A 23,633-nucleotide genomic window follows, 5' to 3' on the forward strand; every position below is an offset into this window, starting at 1 on the left:
TTTAGAAGTATGGTTTAAAGAACACAAGTCTAAGCCAAGAAAATGTCTTGATGAATCTGTAGAATGCAGTGTTGTGTGGTCATATCTAGGGTTCATGAGTATTCCTGAAACATTGGGAGAACATCAATACTGAAATTGCAATGTAATTTCAAAGATTCTTATCCAAGCCTGTTTTGGAGGAGCATCATAGATTTTGAAAATAGGAATAACTTGTAAATCTTCATGCTTCAGAGAGCTCGATGTTTGTACCTCTCGCAGATGGGCAATGGGCGTCAATAGTGTAATTTTACTTTTGCGTTTCTGTCTTTGGTAAAGCTTCATCCTTATTCCAAATGTGAACACTTGGTTGCTTGAAAATAGTGGAAGTGTGCTAGTCTTCTGGGGAATGCAGCCAAAGTACCAAAGGAGCAATGTGTGTGAAGAGGGTCTTTTTGGAAACCACAGAAGCGGAACCTTTTGTCAGACTTGTTTCCAGTTGATAGGGACAAGGAACTTCCAGTCGGCAAAGTAGGTCGAGTCTTCCGTAATTGTTTTTGTCAGCTTGTGCTTTTATGCAAGAGCGTGTCAGTCCTTGCCAGTGAACCATCTTATTTTGAAATGCTAGTTGGTGGTTTTGAGACAAGGGCTATCTGTTCCTTTCCCCTGCTTTCCTGATATTGCTTGTTTTAGAAAACTTAAAAGGGTGTAATGATCGCTTGGTATAGATTGTGTCTCTTTTGGTCTTCTGCATTTCCCTGTTGTAATGCAGTGGAGAGGTCAAGATCTGGAATGAAAATTGTGTAATAAAGAAATTATGTTCAACTGCTTCATGAGGACCCCTAGGTCCATTTGTACAAAGCTGTTTTCTAGCCAGTTGGCTTCTAACCTTTACTGCTGTATGGGCTTATTCCATCGCCAGTGTATGAGCCCTCGTCTGACTTTGTTGAATATCATGAGATTTCTGTCAGCATCTTTCTCCTGCCTGTCAAGAGCCCTCCAAAGGGCAGCTCTGCCCTCCAGTCTGCTGTTGTTTGAAACTGTCTTTTGTAGTAAATTTAGAAGGTTTATTAAGCATGGCTTTTGGTCAGCTTTTGCATTGGTTTCCTCTGTAGTTCTATGTTGTGAAGAATGTCTATAAAAGTGTGGTAAATCAACAGCCTTAAAGGCAAGTCTGTGTTTTAGCATCTTGTAGCACTAGTGCAAAAAGTGCTCATTTGTTCTGTCTCAGTTTGCTTATATAATGTAGTACAAGTATGGAACTTTGTATATGTGACAAACATAGAAGATGAATGCTTGGTATATATGATTTTTTCGTGTATATGTGGTCAAAAAATGGTAGAGAGCTCTGTAAGAGAAATGCTTATTGAAATCTCCATTATTGTGCTTTTCTGTGTATAAACTACATTATTTGTAAGGAAACATTTACGCTTTCAAAAAACTGTCCTGTTTTTTTTTAATCAAACCCCTGTTACCGTCAGTGATGCTATAGCAAAACTTCAAGCCAGGTTACACTGAAGTTAGAAATGCCTGTGCAGGTGTCTGTGCTTGTCTTGCTCTAATTCTTCAAGACCTTGCTGTGCTTGGCTCAGCTGGTTAGTTTTACATGTGTGCATTTTGATCGTCATTGTGAAGGATTGAGACAGCTTTGTGAGAAAATCACTGAATAGCCTTTGTTTGTTCATACTAGTTACAGCAACTGGATCAGGTCTTTTTATAGAAGTGCTGTTGGGTGTCTGTTTATAAGCTATATAGAACTGGAATTGAAGTTTTTAAACTGTTTATGTCTACAGTTGAGATGTCTTGCTTATATTTATGAGTATATATTATAAATCAGAGGAATGGAAATGGGGGATAGATAGAGCAGTTGAGAAACGAAGCAAAAGAATTTCACTTGTTCTTATTTAAACTAATTTTGAGCTACAGTCTCTACAAGGTCAAATTCTGAAGTTTTGTTGGGGGGAAGGTAAAAGAACACACAAAGGAAACGGTTAGGGTTTAAGAGTTCTGAAAATCTGAGTAAAATGCAAAAAAGAGGATTCTTAACGTATTTGTGAACCTTATTATAATTTATGTGTGGAGTACAGTAGAATGGCTGGAATCTATACGCCTCATGTAGAATTGCTTAATGTTTTCTAGGTTTACTGGGCTCTTGCTCTTTGTAAGCACATATTTATATCTGTTTCCTGAGCCTCTTTAGGGCCTATTTTTTCTCTGTTAAACTATGAGTATTAGGAACATCTTTATAAGGTGAAAGCAGGCATTCTTAAGTCATTACAGGATTGCAGGAGTCGAGGTCTTAGCAAGTATGTTAAAGATCACCTCTGTTTGCCAATGGCAACTCTTGACTGCCTACCAAAGCCTTTTAGTTAGGTTAAAGGCAAGGCTGGTCCAAAATACTGGAAATGTGTATCTCCCTGACTGATGCCGCTATACATTACTCTTCTTGCTGATGTCCTGATGAGCAAGTGCCTCTTAGCCAGATATATCCTAGTGTGATTGTCCTTGTCAGCTGTTCTAAGGCCAAGTCTGGTACTTATGTTGAATTGGCTAAAACTATATTAATGTTTCATTTAACATAGTATTTATTTCTAGCATAGGTAAGACCTTAGCGAATCTATCCTCTTTTCCTCCTGCTTGTGACAAATGTACACCTAAGAAAGCCTGTGCGTGTTAAGGATTGTGCTTGGGTGCTTTGGGGCTTGAAGGGGCTGTATAAGCGCAACTCTCTACCACTGAAGTATAGCATTCACAAGCCTTCACTATCATCCCGGATCAGCCGGGAAAGGTGTTTCTTCATTATGAGAACAATTAAGCATTGGAGCAGGTTGCCTTGATGAGGGGTGGAATCTCCCTTACTGGAGGTATTCAAGACTCAGTTTGGATGACTCTGCATCATCTAATCTATGGCCTTGCTTTCAGCAGAAGGTTGGACCTGAAACCCCTTCCAGTCTAGGCTTTTCTATGTCTCTGTGATTCTTCACTGGGAAGGGGTAAGGCTTATACACTTAAGTCGTCCTCGGATTAGTCTGAGGCAAGATTTTGGGTATTGCTAGTTGTACTTTTATGGATGAAGCAGGGATTTCTTCTTTTGTCTAGATGTAGTTTGGTCATTGAAGCTTTTAACATCTTTCTCTCAGCAGATCAGGCATCCTGACTGTATGGGTTGAACTGCAACAAAATGGATTTTCTACTTCTGGGATAATCTGATGATTCCAGAGGAAGCTTGGATTCCTGACATTCTGAAGTCAGGATCGTGTCAGAAGGTATATTCTTAATGAAATTGTGTAGGATAGTTGAGGCCCTACTTTGCCAGCAAGAAGAAAATACCCAACTTCTGATGCCCTTGTCATTCACCTGGTTGGAGGGGAGGAAGGAGGAGATTCCAGTGCCATTGCTGGAATCAGACTGATGGAGGCAGGAGTTCAGGTCAGATTCTGTTGCTGGGCTGAAGAGACCACAGAGGGAAGATGATTAGCACTTGGTTAGTTTTTACTAGATAACCTAATGTATGTTAATTAAAAAAAAAAAGAGTTGCTTCCTAGCTGAGGAAGACATCCAACTGGACAAGTGTTGAACTCTCTTGATCCAAGAAACGTGCATTGCCCAGTTAAAGCTTTGTGGGAAGGCTGAAGTAGTGGAACCAATCCCCCTGTGTATAAGTAGACTATTCTGGACGTAAAGTAATTGTTTTCAGAATTTAAGCAGTTTTGAAGTATTACATAATGTAATACCTTTGTGACATGGGAAAATTATGTTTTTTTCAGCAAACTAAAACGTGACTTAAAGTTTTAAGAATTTGCTGACCTCTGCGCTACAGTAATGGTTGCTAGCTCTTGCTTACTGTTTGTTTAAAGGGCAGTGTAAGAAAAAAGGGGGGTGGGGTGGTGGAATGTAGAGTTAAATCCTAATTTGCATAGTACCTTAGCATGGTAAACTCAGATTATATTCTGGTATGCTGCAGATCAAAGACTTCTTTTGAATATTCTCGATTCAGAAGTTTTGAAGTACGCAAGTAGGTGTTTGCACAATTGGAGCAGTTTCATGGCGTTGGAGATATGGTAGAATCCGAAATACTTATTGATATCTACGAACAACCATGAATTCCTTGCTTGAACAGTGTTATGAAATACTAGTAAATGTATGAATTAACTTTTTCTAATTTTTGTGACAGTAGGCTGGTGTGTGCAAGCAGGTATTAACTCAGTCATATCTTCTGATTTTCACCACTTCATTCAAATGATCTCATCGACTGATGAATTTTCATCTGCTTTTTTATCTTTGTTTGTTTGGGGTTTTTTTCTTCCTTTTTCTGGTACCTACCAGATTGTGTTAGAAGTAAAGACATTTTGGGAACTCTCTTTTAAATTCTCACTTGTATGAACTAGTGGCAATCAAGTATCTGTTGGTGTGCTGCTATTACTGTTGTTTGGCGAAGGCAACTTTCCCTTCTCTGGTATTACTGGTTGTTTGTTTTTAAACAGAGCAGTCCTACACACTACAAAATAAAGGGCTGAATAAGCTACATGTTAAAGCAGGTCTACACTGTGCAGTGGATTGAGCACGAGGCCCAATTCACATACCTGTGTAGCACAAGGCAAGTCAGAGGCATTAGTTTTCAGCCAAAAGCAGTATAGTCGTGTCTGCATGGTGGTCTTCCTGGGCTATCGGATGTCTTGTAGTGTTCCATCTTCAGTCAGTCTGGTGCAGACACTAACCTGGCTTGCTTTAGCTCAAATTTCTCTGCCTTGTGCTATGTTTCACAAAGTAGATGTGCCCTAGCTTGTTGCAAATGACAGGGTACCTGATGCATCCTGACCTCTTTCCCAGATAAAGTCCTCCTTTTTACACGCACCTATTTGATGTTTTCTAAATCTGGATTATCTAGAATGGTGCATGATATTCTTGGTAAAGTCTTGCTGAAACACTTACATTGAAAGACTGCTTAAAATAGTTCCTTGTCTCTTCTGGAAATACCTGTCGTGATGTATCCTGCATTGAATTTTGTCTTTTTCATTGCTGTGTTACAATAGCGACTTGTGCTAGGGTACCTCCTGCATACGAATCAGTTTATTGTCGGATATACGTTCTGCATTATCTCTGCAATTCTGTACTTTTAGTTGTTGGGTCGTGCTTTGGATCTAATTTTGAATGTTCTATTTCCCTTGCTTTTTAAAAGTAAATTTTTTTTTGTTTGTTTTACTTAAACTTGGGTGCAACTCTGTCTCCTCTGTGTGAAACCTTTTGTCTGATAATGGAAAAAAATTTCTTCATGGTTTATTTATTGCACAGTTGCATGTCTGTAAAAATTAGTATTTTCTGCTAGTCTCTAATAATGTGAGACAAATCTAGAGGAAAAAACAATTTGAGAGTGAAAGTTTGTCTTGCCAAATACACCTTTATATTGGATTTTTTTTTTTCTTTTTTAATTGACAGGGTCAGGCAATTCGTCTTTCTGCTTTTAAGTTGGTTGTAGGCTCTTCTGTCACAATATGGCCATGAATATTTCATTATATGTTTGAAGAAGTGCCTTGCTGAAAACAGTGGAAGTTGTGGTTTCTAATTACATCTGGGTAGTTCTTTCACATAACTCAATTGACCTCATCGTGTTTCTTGAATTAAACTAACATTACTTAAAGAAACAAAAAGCTGTAAATTTGTATAAGACTTCTATTATTACATTGTTGTTGTGGTATAATAAGACACACAAATGGACATACCAGCAGCACAATCTTGATTTTTGGGCTGTGATTTTTAAACCTAGTAACTTTTCTTTTAGATGGAGAACTTTTGGATGGCTTTTTCCTCTGCTTCATTGGTTCTGTTTATTGCGACTGGTAATGAGTCAATCCTCTCCTGAAGCTCCAGCTGTTCCCAATCTTTGTTGCGCATTTGAAGAATCCTGTTAGCAAGGAAAATCTGGTAAAGCTCTGCTTCTGTCATGGCCAAAGTAGGTGTACTGTAAGGATGTTTGGAGAAGAAAATGGGAGGTTTCTGGAGGAATAATAATTCTGCTAGAAACCATAAATGTTCAGGAGATGGGCTTTCATTATAAAGCTGCTTTTTCATTGATGTGGTAAATGTCTGTTTGCTATGCAGTGAGTATATTGCTTAAAATCAAAGATGCTGCTGTTTTGTTTTGACCTTGTTATTGTAAACACTCAAATTAAGATATATTCCATCTTTTCAGTCAGTGTAATCTGAACCTGATTTGAGAAAATGAGTGTTAACCATGCTCCTTACTGTAGTGGAGATAAAACTGCCAAGAAATTTAAAAAGATAGTTAAGGAAAAGCTGAACTACAGCCAAAAAAGCCTTCACTGCTCCTTTTGGCTGTTACATCTGTGTGCAAGCGTGTGTGTTTGCTCTGTCCAGGAATGCCAAGTCCTGTCAGCTGCCAACTTGTGCAGGCTGTAGTATTGCAACATGTGCTGCCAGCTGAATTTCTAGGACGAATACATCCATTCTGCATGTCATGGGTTAGAAATTCTCATTTGTGTTTCTTCTAGCTTCTATTTTATCTAAAGCGGACTGATTTTGTTTTTTGCTTCTGAATGTGTGTTCTTTCGGTCTTTATTAACATCTAGAAACAGGGTGAGTGGCAGTTTATCTTCAGTTTGATGGAGTCTCAAGTTTACTTCCTTTTAGCAGTTGGTGATTAATCAGAGGTGGTGTAAAACTACAAATTGGTAAGGTTTTCAGGTGTATTTAAGCATGACTAGTCAGTGGTATGAAGATGAAATATATAAAGATGCATTTCTGATGTTTAAACTCTCTGCAGGTGTTCTAAGAGAGAAACAGGTGGGTGCTTAGTGCACTTTTAAAGGCTGTAGACAGATACGAAACTTGCAAGTAAGCAGGAGATTGAGGTGTTCACTCATTCTTACTTGCCTGACTTTTCTCCCCCAGGATTTTACTGTCCCTTTGCATCAGCCAGCATAACTCTTCCTAACCAGGTGCATCAGTGGTCTTGGGTTACTTTATAATCTATGGCATAGTTTTCAAAAATTTTTATAGAACTGAGTTAAGAAACAACTATGTGTACAGTTACAGTGGCTGATCAGAGGGGGACATTGTCTGACCTTTTGGTGTGTGAGGTGATGAGTTTTTGGAGGTAGTAACCTCAGCAATCAATGCCTGGCTTGCAGCACAGTCTGAAAGGAGTGAATTGCGCTAGTAATAGCCTTTAAACAAAGTCTTTCCAAGCATGGTGATCTTTGTAATCTTAAATCTATTCTTAATCAACACAGACTTAATTGATATAATTATTTAGAAGATGACAATCTATGTAGGTTTTCAACTCAATTTCATACCTTTTAAAAGTATACAACTGGCTATAAATCTTTAATTTATATACTGTGGAAGCTCGATAAGATAAAATGGGAAGATTTTCAGAATCCTTGTGGCTGATTTTGGAATTACTGTTACTTCCAAGAAAATAATGTGATCTTCGAAGTCATGGTATTGTCCTCTTTGTAATGCAGAAACATAAATCAAACAGAACGTGATGGAAAATCATTCTTCAGAAGAACTTCATAGATCTTGATTGAAGCCTCAACTTAGTGATTAATGCAAATTCATAGATTGTGCAGTTGTCAGAGACTTTTCAGAATAGAATATACAAATGGTACAAAATCTAATGGAGCGTATGGGGTAAATGCATAAACTTACATGTCACTTGTCAAAATACTCCGTAGGGTGATACCTCTTCTTTCTTGATAAATTACATGTGTGAAGTAGAATACTACTCCTATGGAATTCTGGAGACGAAATAAGACTGTAAAGAAGTGTAGAAATAGCAATGTGAAGAGGGAGAAAATGAGAAGTAGTGAATGCTATTTCTAGAGCAGTTCAGATCTCACTGTTTTGTATGAGTAGGAAGGTGAATTGTCATTTAGCCTTCATCAGAATGGTTTTTGCTGCCATCATGAGGAAATTTTATTACAAGTAGCTGCTTCCACACTGTAGTACTTGTTCATCATTTAAACAATTCAAAGTTAAGACTGTTGAAGCTCCTTTTAAATTTCCTTGAGTATGTCTACAGAATTAATAGCATATTCTTGATAATTAAATTAGTTGAAAAAATAATAAATCTTTAAAACTCTTTCAAGCACAAGCATTTGGAAATAAGGTGCAGTGTAAAAGTGCATGTGGGTAGGTCTGGTGTTCAGGTTTCACCACTTTTGAAGGTTTTTTTTTTTGTTTTTTTTTTTTTTTTAAATTGCATCCAGTGAAGCCTGCAGTATATATGCCTTCTGACATTTCTGACATTTTGAATTAAAGACCACAGGACATCTGTGGTCTTCTAGATCCTTATTATACTGTTTTTAGCCTGTAATGCAGAAAGAAAAATCGAGAATAACACATCATTTATGGTGTGAAGTTTATGATGTATGTTTAAGCAGAACAAACCCTTGGAAGCATCTGAAATGGAATTGCAGTGCTTTTCTCTGTCTTAGATGGCAAAATTAATCTGTTGGAATACAAGTAAACTGGGAATGGCTTTAACATTTTAGGATGTTAGATCAGGAATAAATAGGAATTTCAAGTATCATATACTTAAGAGAGCAGTAGTTTCACAGTCTCTGGTATTCCAACTGTAATTTCATTATGGTACCAAACACGTCATGCATGAGGGCAAATGTTTTCTTGGTCTAGAGAAGTCCACCGGAGTTTTTTGTGTGTCTTCAAATACTTCTAGAGCCATTATAATTTTAATTTGAGGTTCTTACAAACTTAGCTTTTCTGTGCCAAAAACTTAAACCTTATGAAAGCTGTTCACACAGCTTCACATGGCTTCAAAGTATTTCTCAATGTGTAAAGCTGTTTAGCGTGTTGATACTTCCTTGGGTCTATTCCATTTTAGATGATGTAACAAAACTGGAGAACAGATGCACAAATCGTCATAGGCATTTTATGTGTAATCTTGTTCTTTCCTCTTTAAAGGGCATCAATAACATAGATCCCATAATTTAAGGTTCCCTTCTATTGACTTATTATAGTATCCCTCTGGAAATTTGGAAGTTGTGTCTCATTTTATGCTTAATATTTCTTTTTTTTCATCATTAGTTTAAAGACTAACCTGTCTCCCCTTTTTTAAGTGAGAAAACCACTTAGATGTAATAGAGTAACTGTGTAGTAAGTTTGAGATACTTTGCTTGTTGAATCTAAATGCTGGGGGAAGTGCTGGTCCTATTTCATGTGATTTTTTTTTTTTTTTTGTAGCATATTTATCAGCTATTCCCTTTTAGAGTTTAAAATTAGCACGTAAAAAGTTGTGTACTTCATGAGACATACCTGATTTTTGAATGAGGGGTAAAGATAGGAAACTCAGCATTTTCCATAAAGCCGAAATAAAGCTTGAAACAGGTTGAGAAGAAATACTTCCTTTAGGAATGGTCAGGATTTTTTAGTCTTGTATGAAGAAATTCTGGTTTGCGAGTGCCTGAATATGAGAAGAAGTTTTCATGTTATAGACAGTTCCTAACTTCAGATGGTGTCAGGGACAGAAGCAGCAGCAGCTGAAATATTGGGGAGATCACAAGGAGTCTTTGAAAAACGGACAGAGGAAAAAAAACAGAGAGTCACCAGGATGGTGAAGTTGTGATAAAGTGAGCTGGGAGAATCTGGGAAAGGAAGTAGTTGCTTAAATCTCCAAAATAATTGGATAGAGCAATCTAAAAAACATTATTTAGCAGACGTGTTGATTAAAACTTTCTACAGGCAAAAAACCGCCTGGCAGCCAGGGATTGTAAGAGTTTATTTCACTGGTAGCTCAACATGGAGAAGGCATTCATGGCTGATTCTGAAAAGTGACCAGAAGGACAGCACGCTGGGATTTCAACAGTTATGTGTAGCACTGCAGGAAGAAATTTATCCCCTTCTGCCCCATGTAGTTTGTGGGAACTGGTGTCAGGCTATGTGAGTAATTGCTGTTACATTTGTATAAAGTAGAAGAATAAAAGTTTGTCAGCACGGTGCAGCTGAAACACAACAGCTTCTTTCTGATGCTGCTCTAAACCTTGTATGTGCTTGTTTCTAGTTTTAAGTTTGCTACCCCTAGGAAGTACTGTCTGGGATATATTTGCTGATGGAACATTGTGTAAATATTATTTCAAAGCAAGTAGAAGTTATTGGTGACTGACTAATATTATGATTCCAGCTTAAAATATTTTGTAGTAAGCAGAGATCAGTGTGTTTTTATTTTTTTAAACTTTGTGATCACCTGCAGTTAAATGTAAAATAGTTAAAAACAAATGTTGGATTAGGAAAGATTGTCACTTAGTTGCTAGATCTCATCTTCTGTTAGGTTTTACTGGAGGTACTTCATAGAATCATAGAATGGTTTGGGTTGGAAGAGACCTTAAAGATCATCTAGTCCCAACCCTCCTGCCATGGGCAGAGACACCTTCCACTAGATCAGGTTGCTCGAAGTCCCTTATAAATTCTAGATTTTTGTAGCATTTACTCCTAGAACAACTTCTTTGCATGTATTTTCCTATCTCATTTATAAGGTAAATAAGGAGTAAAGGGAACATTTCCAAACTTCAAAATTTTTGATACTGTGGTGATGAGTAAAATGAAAGCTTAAGGAAAAGTTTAGTTTCTCACACGTACGTTTGGCGAACTGGAAAGAAAACAGAAGGCCTGCAGTTTTAAAGATTTTTATTTTCTTTTATCTTTTAAAAATTATATCCCTTAATAAAAAGAGCATGACACTTTTGCCTTTTATTGTTTGTGTTGCTTTTTTTTTCAATTGAAACATTTTTATTTTTAAATGAATACTATATGTAAATATAACTGATATGTGCTTAAGCTATAAAGATGGACTTCTGATTTTGTGTCATGCCTTGCATATTGCTCTCTTGAGCACAGCCGTAACACAAATACAGATAACAGCAAAGATCATGGGAGGTGCGAAGAGCGTTTCAACGACGAAAGTAAAGTCATAGCAGCTTCATGATAAATAACATCCCCTTTCAGCCCTCTTCTCCTCCCAAATATGGAAAGAATTTCAGTTGTGTAGATGTAAATGAAGATGTAAATGATATTTTCACAAAGGCTTCTCTGTGTATCTGCAGCATAACAAAATTAATATAAAATACATCTTTTGTGCTTTGATATAACTGGCAGAGAATGTGTTGAGTCTCTCAAAGACGGTGAATTGTCTAATAAATAATTCTACATGAACAGCTTTTCAGAGAAAATAAGGCAAACACTTCTTTTGCAACTAGATTTATTAGGAAGAGCTTTAAGGCAAATCTAATAGAAACAGTGTGACCTACTTAAATTAGCATAACATGTTAGATAATTGTTTTAACATAGCATATTGTTGAGACAAAATTTAGTTACCACGAGTGAGTTGTCTTGATTGGTTTTTGTGGAAGTTTTTCGCAGAAAAGTTTTAAATTTCTTGAAGCGATTGGACCAGAAGTCATTTTGTGATAGTCAGTATTTTGAAGGCAGTTTTAAAATACAGCGTAATAATTCCTGATAATTTAGTTACTTTGAAGGAGGAGTCATGGAACATGTCAAGGGTCTTTTAATAAACTTAATATCTCACACAACTGCAGAGATTTTTGATTCATACCTCTGGAGAGAAATTTACAGATTTAATCCACCTATCCCGAAAGTGCTCCAGTTTTATAAGAAATTCCATTAAAATCATTCTTGAAATAACTCTTTCTGCTTTGCTTCGAGTAATTAATCTGAGGAGGGATATTTTCTTGAACGATCATATTTAATTTGGCTTTATACATCAAGATGATTAACTTGCTCTAGATGGGAGGAATCCTGGAAGGTGATTGTCTGCAAACGTAATTATGCAAAGCTGCTGTCATCTCAGCCACAGAGGTTGTATGGCCAAGGACTAATGTTGAGAGCTAATTAAAAGAATGCAATGCTATTAAAACATCAGTTTCCTTGTTTTAGGGTTTGTCTGGGATATAATATCATAGTTATGGTTTCTTGATATTTGGCATTCAAATTTATTGGCTTTATCTTGAAATACGTGAAAGAATGATGGCACCAAGTGGATGTGGTCATACTAGGGCATCTCCAGGGGCGAGTGGTTTTAACATCGGTGTAAAATCAACTAACATTAAATGTTCAAACTTGCATCGGTTGTATAAAGTGAGCTAATTATGGTTTGTGTCTCTCAAGCCGGTCTGAAGCACTGAAACCGATTTAGAGACTGGTTTTAGTCCTTTTTCTAGGTGTGGATGACCCGTTGGGAGGAAATGATGGCAATGAGGTGGGTGGTATTCTGCTCTAATCTTCTTCCCTCCCCTTTCTTTCCCTAGGCAGAAAGAGAGGAGGGAAGGCATTAATGATTTTTTTCAGCAAACGGGGACAGGGCGAGCGTGGTGCTTTTTAATGACTGCTTCACTTTTGAATGCTTATGAATGCTTCAGGCTTAATCGTGAGAGCAGTTAATGACTGACTGAAGCTGATGGTCTGTAAACGGTGCTATGAAAAAGTATTATCTTTGGTATGTATCAGTGTTCAGTCCTTGCAAAAAGATTGTAATGTTTCATTTGAAACCCTGTATTTTTTTCCTGTGCTTTGTGTATTAAATGCCTGAGGTAATATAAGGATTTTGTACTGCTCTTGTCCTGACCCTTTTGAGTTTTCTGTCCTGTAACTTTAAATGTGCAATGTTTTAGTGCTGTGTTTTTCAAAGTTTTCTTTGCGGTTAGAATACCTGCCTGAAATTTGAGTACTGTTATCTTAAATAATTAGGGGCAGTGAATGTAGGCTATTCCTGGCACATGCTGTTAACACTGGATCGCTCTCCTTACTTACATTCCAGGTTTGTGAAAGATCTCACAGGTTTTGTGAGAAGGGTAGGGTTGTTTCTTGGGCATTGTGGACTTTGCCTTCAAATTGATGATTAACTCTTAGAGAATAAATATTTGAATAATTTCAAAACTGTTTAGAGAGATTTTGTTAGGAGGGATGGAGAGTTGGAAGTATTTGTAATACCTTCTGAAGTAATGAAATTTCTCTAGCGATCAAAAGCTCAGTTGCGCATGAAATCAAGCCTCATCTTAGAAAACTTCTAGCTCTTTCTTATAATGGCGAGTCATAGGTGTTATTGTCCAGGTGTGAGTCTGTGTCCTTTGCATTTTTATCCTTGTTGTTTGGGGGTGGAGGGGGATGGGTGGAATGAATACATGAAAAAAAAATACCTCTTCCCTGTTGGCAAAGCACCTGAGGTTAGTCAGGTGTTGTAAATGTGAATCATTTCACAGGCTTCAGAAGATTAATCAAAATATAATTAGTGATTTTTATTTGTGTGTGTAAGTCAGTGTATGTTTTAACCTGTTTGCCGCCTCTGTTTTGCGTAGAAATGCATCCCATGCCCTTGAAAAGTGTGTGGCCCCTGTTATGTTGCACACTGCCATTCCTAGTGCATTTAGGTATTTCATTTTTTTGTGTTTCCATAAATCTCGTTGTTTTAGAATTCTGTGCAGTCTGTGACTGTGATTCAAATGTGTGTTGTGTATTGTATAATGTAATGGTTAAGTTTAATTTCTTCCATTTCAAGATTGTGTATGATAATGGAAATCAAAAGAATATAACAATATAAAAGATTCTTTAGCATTATTTTTTTTCTGAAATCAAGTGACGTACCAAAGAACATGCCAAAATTAAATAGATAAAATAAGTTCTTACACCAACACAGAATCAACAGTTACTGTTTAAAAAGACTAGTATGAAATATTTACATTTCAGAGAATAGGTTAGATTTATCTCTTCTCTAGTTTGTAGTGCTGAATTCTTATTTAGTGGCGCATGAATTGACCTAGCAAATGAAAAAGTTTTGCTATGCAAATTAAATTTCTTAAGTGCAGTTAACAAATAGAAGTATAATAAAAAGTGCCATCTGTCTAATTAAGTAAATTAAATATTTCTTCAAGGAGGCTGAGATGGTGTAAACTTGATTAAAACTATATATACAATGTTTCTGTCTTTAACTAAATCACCCTGCTTTTAGTAGTTCAGTAGACATAATCCAAGGATCAACGGATACATTGTTTCTTTTTTTTAAATGCTCAGATTACAAGACATTATGATGATAGATATAAACAATTAATCTTGGACTGATTTAAGCACGGAGTTCTCGAAATATTTTGTGTAGTTTTAGGGGTGAATTTGTTATCTTTCCTGTGTCTGAACTGTATTTTTTTTCATCCTTATAATGACCTTCAACTGGTTTTAATATGCTGGAGTTGGTACTAAAAATATTTTATCAAGAATATTTCAGATTGCTTGCAGCAGTGATATTAACTGAATGCAAGCCAGCTCTGGTTTAGAAGCCTTAATTAGGAAAGCTTATGTTGAAAGTGATTTCATTTATCACCCTGACCTCAGAAGTTTGCGCATTGTTATGCTTTTCTGTAACTGATACGTGATTTGCACAATTTACAAGGCATTATGGTTCCAGTTTATTTGCTAGTAAGAATTTTGAATAGGTTATTCTTATAGGTAAGAATTTATCAGGGCTGTTAATGTAAAATATGTCCGAGTTAAAAGGACACTGTATGACAGTCCTTTTATGTAGAAGACTTTGTCTGATTTATCTTGAAGATCAATAATAGACTCAGCCTTCCTTATTTGCAGTCCTACGAGATGTATATTATATACTCTGGAGCTCCATCAAGGGCCAGGAAGCTGAAGTTTGGATGCCATTAAATAGGCATCTGTTTAGTTTGTATTGATGGGTTGTGTCCATTGGAGACAGAAACTTCCTGTGTTCTGGTAGCTCAAGTAAATTAAGATTTATGTGGGTCATGTAGAGAGGAACCTGCCTTCTAAATTCAAAATCATTAAAAAAATTGCTTATAATATCAGCATTCTGGCTTCTACATATGTTTGTAGTGACTGCTTTTATTAAGTCACTTCAGTCCAATATACATGCATCCATACTCAGTGAAATGCTAGATTTCCTGTTTGCTTTTAGCAAAAGTTTGTTCCTTTAAAGTTTGTTTGGCTGACTCAATTTTTATTTTTTTTATTCAATCATTTTGGTTAGTTTTCTGTTCAATATTTTTGTGTCACTTGGCAGTAAATATTTGTCTCTATCCAGTATAATTCATTTTTAAGTAAGATAAAGTACCTTAATCCCATTTCAGCCTCTGCATATTTTTTTTTATACAATAATGTCATGTCTTCATGAGTGCTTTTTTTTTCTTAGAGGAGTTATTTCAGCTTTAAGAACATGGAATTATTTTGTACAGTGAGAGAACGTAATTTGATTCTCTGATTTTTTTTTTTACTGAAATGTGGAATACGTACTGATTCTATAGCATACAAGATTTATACTCTTGTGTTTACAAATACAGTAAGCAGAAAATTGAGTGATCACTCCCAAATGGTCTTTGAAGATGATCAATACCTGGTACAGGCCTTAAAAATCTTTGCTCTGTAGGAACTGTTTGGAAAAGTCTTGTATAGATGGGTCAAGTTGATGAACTTCCTTTTATGAGGAACTGGGTGGGATTCTGGTTTGGTTTGGGCTTCTTTAGCTTTTTGGGTTGGGAGGGGGGTTGCTTGATTTGTTTTGGAATTCTCTTTCTGGCCAGTGACAATGCTGGCGTGGATTCACAGCCTTGCAGCTCTGATAGCGCTGGATTTCAGGTGGGTGAAACATGCAGCCTTTCTTCACCAGAATGGTGTGCCCAACCTGAGCTTCCCCGGTGCATTGCAGGTAGCAGCCCTTATGATTTGTGTGCACTACGAAGTTGAGGGGAAGAGGCATTTAGTCCTTTAGCCCCCTCCTTCCAAAGCCAGTCTGAGGGCAGTGCCAGGCCGACTCCAGTGATGAAATGCAGTGTCGTTGATTCTTGCTGCTGTGGCCGGTGAACCTCTTGCTTTCCAGCAAGAGCAGTCTCCGTCCTCCAGTCTGCTGGCAGGTGATGGATTGCTGGTACCAGGTAGGACTCTGTGGCCAAGTGATGTGTTTGCTTTGTTTGCTGGGTAAAGGTCATGGGGGTGATACAGGGTGAACCTGGTGGTGGAGAGTAGCTTTTCCTGCTGGCGTTAAGGATGAAATCGTCCCGCAAAATCTGTGGAGGTGAGAAATCAAAGACATACAGTTCAGACTGTTTATGTGCACAGGTGCAGAATAACTAACATCTGTGTTCCTCTGACTGTAGGCAGTGATCAGGTGAATCCTGGAAGTTAGTTTCCAGTTGCAGGTTGCTTGTGGCTAATTGTTTCAGCTGGAATTGCAGTTGCAGAGGAAGGCAGGATCGTAAGGAGGGTACTCCTCCCTTCCTGTCTATGTCACGGTTAGTGGCTTTAGATATGTGAGGTGTCATGACTTGCAGTAGGTTAATTTACAGCTCAGGTATCCCTCTTCTGCGCCAGAAGACATCCTGATGTTTGATTGTTGACAAGAATTTTTGTTGCTCATTCTGCAAATTGTTGAGACCAATTTACCCAGCTGTAGGGCAGAAAAGCCTGGCTGAGAACACAGTACCTGGTTACAAAGCAACTTCATTGTGATTTTAGGATTGCAGGCAGTAGGATTCAGTGCTCACGTTCGACAGGACAGGTTTATCTCTCTGACAGGCAGGATACCAACCCTGGTCAGTTGCTCGTGAATCTTTTGAGAACCTTTGGCTACAATGACGAGTTGTTTAGCTTCTGTCTGAACACTTGCTAAACATGCACTGGTTATCTGACGTCTAGATCAACATTGCAGTTTATTAATCTCAATTCTAGTGCATGCTTTCTTCCCATATTTGCTGTCGTGCAATATTTGTGAGAGCCATTGAGAATTCATGGCTGACTGTTGAAACATCTGGTGGTAAAAGTTACCTAAGATATAGAAGTGAAATAACGATGTCAAATAAAACTTGGCCATCATGACTCCAGGCTCCCTAAATGGCTAATTTTGGTCTATGAGCTTTAGGTTTTTGTTCACAATTGCTTAGTTACCTATCCAGCCTTCTACATTCTGAATAAAACCATAAAAAATAAGTGCTGTAAGTGAAAACAGAAACTGAGTTCTGTTTTTCGTTTAAAAATCTCTGAAGGTGTGATGTGTGAGGAACAGGGAAGCTGCAGTATGAAACAGCTTTGCATAGGTGGTGATTGTTTCTGGATATGAGAGCTTCTGTTTCGACTCTTCGGCGATGCAGGTTTTATACACAGCAGCATACCTCCTTTTGCTTTGAGGTACAGTAGTAAGCAATGTTGTTCTAGCTAGCTCCTTGAACAGGTATTTTTCCACAAAGGGTCCTTTTGTGAACAGGGCTAAGTTGCTGCTGCAACATATCTCCACGTGGCCCTCCAGCCGTTGTGTTGGTCATTGTTGCAGAATAGTGTGCTAAAACCTGGTGTCTGCAAGTGCCTTGGGACATTACGGTAGATGGTAGATTTTGTGAAGGTTGGAGGTAGACTCGGCTGCAGTGACCATGAAATGGTCGAGTTCAGGATCCTGCGTGGAGGAAGCAGGGCGATAAGCAGGATCAAAAACTTGGACCTCAGGAGGGCTAACTTTGCCCTCTTCAAGGAGCTACTGGGAGGAATCCCGTGGGCCAACGCTCTTGAAGGCAGGCGAGTCCAAGAGTGCTGGTCGCTGTTTAAACGTCACTTCCTCCACGCTCAGGAGCGGTGCCTCCCCCTGAGAAAGAAATCTTGCAAAGGAGGCAGGAGACCTGCATGGTTAAACAAGGAGCTTTTAGCAGAGATCAGGTGGAAGAGAAGGGTCCATGGAATGTGGAAAGAGGGGCAGGCCACTTGGGAAGAATACAGGAATGTGGTGAGAGTGTGCAGGGATGCGACGAGGAAGGCCAAAGCCCACCTGGAATTGAAGCTGGCAAGGGATGTCAAAAACAACAAGAAGGGCTTCTTCAACTACATCAGCAGCAAAAGGAAGGCTAGGGACAATGTGGGGCCGCTGCTGAATGAGGCGGGTGTCCTGGTGACGGAGGATGCAGAGAAGGCAGAGCTACTGAATGCCTTCTTTGCTTCAGTCTTCAGTACCAACGCAGGCCCTCAGGAATCCCAGGCCCCGCAGGTAAGAGAGGAAGCCCACAAAGAGGATGACTTTCCCTTGGTCGAGGAGGACTGTGTGAGGGATCGCTTAAGCAATCTGGACGTCCACAAATCCATGGGCCCCGATGGAATGCACCCACGAGTGCTGAGGGAGCTGGCGGATGTCATTGCCGAGCCACTCTCCATCATCTTTGAGAGGTCCTGGAGGACAGGAGAGGTGCCCGAGGACTGGAGAAAGGCCACTGTCACTCCAATCTTCAAAAAGGGCAAGAAGGAGGACCCAGGGAACTACAGGCCGGTCAGCCTCACCTCCATCCTGGGAAAGGTGATGGAGCAGCTTAGCTGGAAGTCGTCAACAAGCAAGTGGAGGAAAAGAAGGTTATCAGGAGTAGTCAGCATGGATTCACCAAGTGGAAATCATACCTGACCAATCTGATAGCTTTCTACGATGGCATGACTGGCTGGGTAGATGAAGGGAGAGTCGTGGATGTTGTCTACCTTGACTTCAGCAAGGCTTTCGACACAGTCTCCCATAACATCCTCCTAGGGAAGCTGAGGAAGTGTGGGCTGGATGAGTGGTCGGTGAGGTGGATTGAGAACTGGCTGAATGGCAGAACTCAGAGGGTTGTCATCAGCGGCGCTGAGTCTAGTTGGAGGCTGGTAACAAGTGGTGTTCCTCAGGGGTCAGTACTGGGCCCAGTCTTGTTTAACTTCTTCATCAACGACCTGGATGAAGGAGTTAGAATGTACCCTCAGCAAGTTTGCTGATGACACCAAACTGGGAGGTGTGGTAGATACACCGGAAGGCTGTGCTGCCATTCAGCGTGACCTGGACAGGCTGGAAAGCTGGGCAGAGAGGAACCTGATGAGGTTCAACAAAGGCAAATGCAGGGTCCTGCACGTGGGGAGGAACAACCTCATGCACCAGTATAGGCTTGGGGCGGACCTGCTGGAGAGCAGCTCTGTGGAGAGGGACCTGGGTGTCCTAGTGGACGACAGGTTAACCATGAGCCAGCAGTGTGCCCTGGCTGCCAAGAAGGCCAATGGGATCCTGGGGTGCATTAGGAGGAGTGTGGCCAGCAGGACGAGGGAGGTTCTCCTTCCCCTCTACAGTGCCCTGGTGAGGCCCCATCTGGAGTACTCTGTCCAGTTCTGGGCTCCCCGGTTCAAGAAAGATGAGCAGCTACTGGAGAGAGTCCAGCGAAGGGCTACAAGGATGATGAGGGGACTGGAACATCTCCCCTACGAGGAGAGGCTGAGGGAGCTGTGCTTGTTCAGCCTGAAGAAGAGAAGGCTGCGAGGGGACCTAATATATACTTACAAATAACTGAAGGGTGGGTGTCAGGAGGACGGGGCCAAGCTCTTTTCAGTAGTGCCCAGCGACAGGACAAGGGGCAACGGGCACAAACTGAAGCACAGGAAGTTCCGTCTGAACATAAGGAAGAACTTCTTCCCTCTGAGGGTGACGGAGCCCTGGAACAGGCTGCGCAGGGAGGTTGTGGAGTCTCCTTCTCTGGAGATATTCAAGACTCGCCTGGACAAGATCCTTTGCAGCCTACTTAGGTGACCCTGCTTTGGCAGGGGGATTGGACTAGATGACCCACAGAGGTCCCTTCCAATCCCTACCATTCTGTGATTCTATGGACAATGGCTGTATTAAGATGTGAAGCCTGAAGAAGGATCCTGTCTCTTGAGTACCCAGAGGAGAGTGGAAGGAATGGAGTCTTAAGCTGCTTTACAGATGGGGAGTGGCAGCTGCCAGGAAGAGTGGAGGAGGCAAGAAGGTGTGCCACCTCCAGTTTGGGCACAAAGGGCAGAAGATGTGCTTTTGAGTACTAATGGCAATGTCTGATTAGTACTTAAGCTGTGATTTTTGACTTGATGTAGAACTGGAACCTGTGAGGTCAATGTAGGCTGAGCGGGCTGCACTGTAGCTGCTTGTAGCTAGAATGGTTTTTGGGTGACGCTGTTTGGTTTGCCTTGCAAGTCAGGGCCCTGGTGTTGGACTTTTGAGCATCTGTACAGCCTGTCTAGTAGTAAAGTAGCTAAGAGTAGTTGTATGTTTGGGCTAAAAATATAATTTTGTTTAGATGAGAATTTAATAACTTCTGCTTTTTTGTGGTTGGGACAAAGACATTAAATATCTTATTTCTTAATCCCAAGTAATAATGTCTGGAAGGACTAAGGTAGCAAGCAGATATGTTAGTCTTAGTAACTCCACTATGAGTTCTCAGAAGTTTAGAGTAAATTCTAGGCTTTGTTTCATGTGTAGGAATTTTTAAAGTCTAGCGTCAGACTCTTGACAGAAGAGCTCAGTCCAGACTTATTGTTTTTTTCAAATCTGCCAGATAAAGTATTCATTGTGGAATTCTTCCAAATCCAGTGCCTTTTGAAGCTCGTTTTGTCAAGTGGTATTTAGCTTTTTATTGTATGTTTTTAATGACTGATTCCTAGAATGATGTTCAGAACACATGGAAGCTGATGTCTGTCTAGAGGACAAGTAATTTTCAGCCAGTACTGCTGATGTCTCTGTGTGCCTTCTGTGTCGCTGAAGAGGAGCATGGAATGGATCAGAATTGTTTGCTTTTCTATGTGGCATCTGAAGATGAAGCTTCTGGATGCAGAAATGTGTCTGTACCTAAAATAAAACCTACTGCTGTATCTTGCAGTTACTTGTCTATTTCTTGAAGGACAAATCCTTAATGGAAATAAATTCCTTAAGTTTCAGATAGTTTACACTTCAAGGCCCTCATTATTCCTGCTTTATGGGTTTCTGTCACTCTTACCAGCCTGCGTGGTCACACAGGAGTGCATTGGCATTTTGTCTTGCAAAAGATGCCGTTCTCAAGAATTTCACATGGTATGCAAGTTGCCTCAAAGAAAGCTTTTTGCAACTTGCAAGTTGCAGAAGCAGCCGAGAGCCAGGTCCTACATAACTGTTAACGTCTTTTGTATCTGGAAAATTAGGTTTGAGAGCATATTTTTCCCTCTTTAAAGTGTATGCAAGGAAAAATGCAAGGATTTTACCACTGAGAGGCTTCCCTAAAGTGAAGGAAAGAATGACCTAGAATAGGCAGATTTTAAATTTCTGTGCTCTGGTTTGCATCCCGGAGCAGACTCTCTTAACTGCTGTACAGGATGGCTGGGCAGTGGCTCTGCTCTGCAGAGGGTGCTGAGCTCCAGCTCTGCTGCCTGGTTGAGAGGAACAAAGACAGACTTACAGGGACAGATGATGGAGGATTGGACTTCAAATCTGTGTGTTCTTTCTGGTGCTAGTATTTGGTAATAGCCAGCGGGGTTCAAATCTCACACTGGATACCAAGGAAAGAGTAAGTAGATCTCTTCCCCCCGCCCCGCCCCCCCCCCCCTTCATCTGAAGTACCCAGCCTCTCAGTGGCTAACATGGGGCCCAACTGCAAATGTAAAGCTCCTTCCAAAGGAGATCTCCCTTACTATTGTATAAGGGGTGCTAACTTTGTGTTCCAGTATTCCATTTGAGATGGTAGCTTTATACTCACTGTTTCTTCTAAAAATGAATAAGAAACAGACAAGCTTGAGCAACTAAGCAGAGATTCTTGCTTTTCTTGGGAATCTTGCCTTTTGAATCAGTTTTGTGTCAGCATCATTAGACATATTTCAGGACATGACAGTATATGGACAGGGAATATATGGAGAAAATGTGGGGAAACTTCAGTGGCTTTGTGAAATTACTGATCTATGGTCTTTGTAAATTACTGATCTAGGGTATTGATATTACAATAATTTCTACATGGCACTTCATTCTGTTTTTATGAATACATAACATTTTATATGCATTTTGATATATCATCACGTAACTGACTACAATGTGCCTGCTTTTACTTCTAGACTTTATGAAGTAGACTTAGATTCCGGTGATGAGGTTAGTTTCTCTTCCTCCTTCACTCTGCCATTTTAGTGTAAACGAATTTTCCATTAGTTTACCAAGGATGCTACTTGTTTGAAATAACTGAAAGTGGTCATGAGCTTGCTCTTCTCCAGTCTTTCAGCCTATTCTTGCTTTTTGAAGTGCAGTTACACCTCAATTAAGTATTGCATATCTTTTCAAATAGCAGTATTAAATGCTGTTAACAGCTAACGGGTCAGTTACTTCAGTATTAAGATCACAGTAGATTCTGGAATACACAGTATTTGTGCCTCAAACTTATTTTCTTTGTTTAATTTTGTTCCAGCAAAGTAATAAGTACTACATGGCATGCTACGCCAAACAATACTGATGTGGTTATTTTGAAGTGAGTTTGTTGGCACTAAAACACAGAAGTAAAATTCGAACAAACATGACTGCAGTTGGAACGAAACCCACATGTCTCTTTTATTGGAGGTGGTGTTAGGCAAGTAGGTCTGGATCCCAGAAGTAGTTCTGTACTGTAATTAAACCTCCATGTGGAAAGAAATAAGAGGCACTTGGTAAATGTTGGGTGTTATTGTGTTGAGGCTTTCTCTTTAGTCCGTAACAGAGTTTCTCTTCCTCTTTTTCCTCTCTTACACCACACTTTCCTTTCCTGTTTCCAAATTGCTGAACTGGTATGATGCTTACCAGTGAAGGATTCTGCTTCTGGAAAGATCATCTTCATTCACTTTTTGTCTGCCTATTGTCATCTTGCTTGTCCCTATCTTTAAATGCTACGTAATGCTGTCCACCACATTTTAAAGTTTAAATGGCTTTTATATTTAAAATAGAATTCCAGAGCAATAGTGCTTCTGTTGTGTTAGAGCTGGGAGCAGGAGACAGAAAGAAAGCTCTATTTTGAATATTCCCACACATCTTTTTCCTCAAATGCTACAACTGTTTTATCCCTTCATAAATCTTTAATCAGAGGATTTCAATACTTAATTACAAAAAAAAATTTACCCTCACTTCATTCCTTTGCTGTCAGCCAGTATTTTCCTTACTATGTGGATAAGCTAGGCATTAAGGGACTAAGTGATTTTTGGAAAATGGCATGGCGAGCTACTGGCAGCCTCTAAGACTCCTGGTTTATAAGCCTGTAATTTGCTGACTTGACACATTCTTTTCAGCTGGCAAATCAAACAGAAACATCCTAAATCCTGGTTGTGACTAAGAAGAATTATTCCGAGATGAGAATTACTGCATAAATGTGTTAAAGCTGTGATTATCAGTGTCAAGAAGGCACGAAATGAAAAAATCAGTAAATATATGGGATAGAAATGTAAATGCTTGAGGGAGGTGCACACAAGGTGACTCCTTGGGTCCAGGCACAGCAGTGCAGCAGAATGACTTGCATGGCCCTCAGCAGCTGTGGCAGGAGGGGTGAAAGCTGATGGTACTCAATCCTAACATCCCTGATGATATGTCAGGGAAAGGTGGCTTGGACAGGCCTGGTAGAGTTTTCCTCTTACATGCACACTTTTTTTGCTGCTACCTGTGTAGTTTTTGAGAGTCATGAGTTTTGGAATTAATGCTCCATGTTAGACATGAGAGAGATTATATTTATAAAAGCTGCTTTTTCAAGTCTGTTTTTAAAAGTTCAGCTGATACCACAACATCGTTTGTGCTCGAATCGCCTTTTCAAGCTTTCTCTTTACAGCCAGGAGAGGTATAAAATTTTCTGCAAAATGATGTGCCCAGAAGCTTGTATGTTTTTTTC

The 23,633-nt window shown here is 39.5% G+C and overlaps 1 protein-coding gene across 9 annotated transcripts in view; it reads left to right on the forward strand.

Moving 5' to 3' along the window:
- The window catches only part of PLEKHA7 (pleckstrin homology domain containing A7), a 187,896-nt gene that overhangs the window by 50,165 nt on the left and 114,098 nt on the right, over positions 1-23,633 (forward strand). Inside the window, exon 1 of one of the 9 annotated variants that reach the window (XM_075425441.1) lies at positions 3,224-3,242. The exons of the other annotated variants lie outside the window; for them this stretch is intronic. The gene's annotated coding sequence lies outside the window, so the exon portion shown is untranslated. Of the gene's footprint in view, positions 1-3,223; positions 3,243-23,633 lie in introns of those variants that run through there. 9 annotated transcript variants of the gene reach the window in all.

This window comes from Opisthocomus hoazin, chromosome 7, assembly GCF_030867145.1.
Source record: "Opisthocomus hoazin isolate bOpiHoa1 chromosome 7, bOpiHoa1.hap1, whole genome shotgun sequence".
Lineage (NCBI taxonomy): Eukaryota > Metazoa > Chordata > Aves > Opisthocomiformes > Opisthocomidae > Opisthocomus > Opisthocomus hoazin.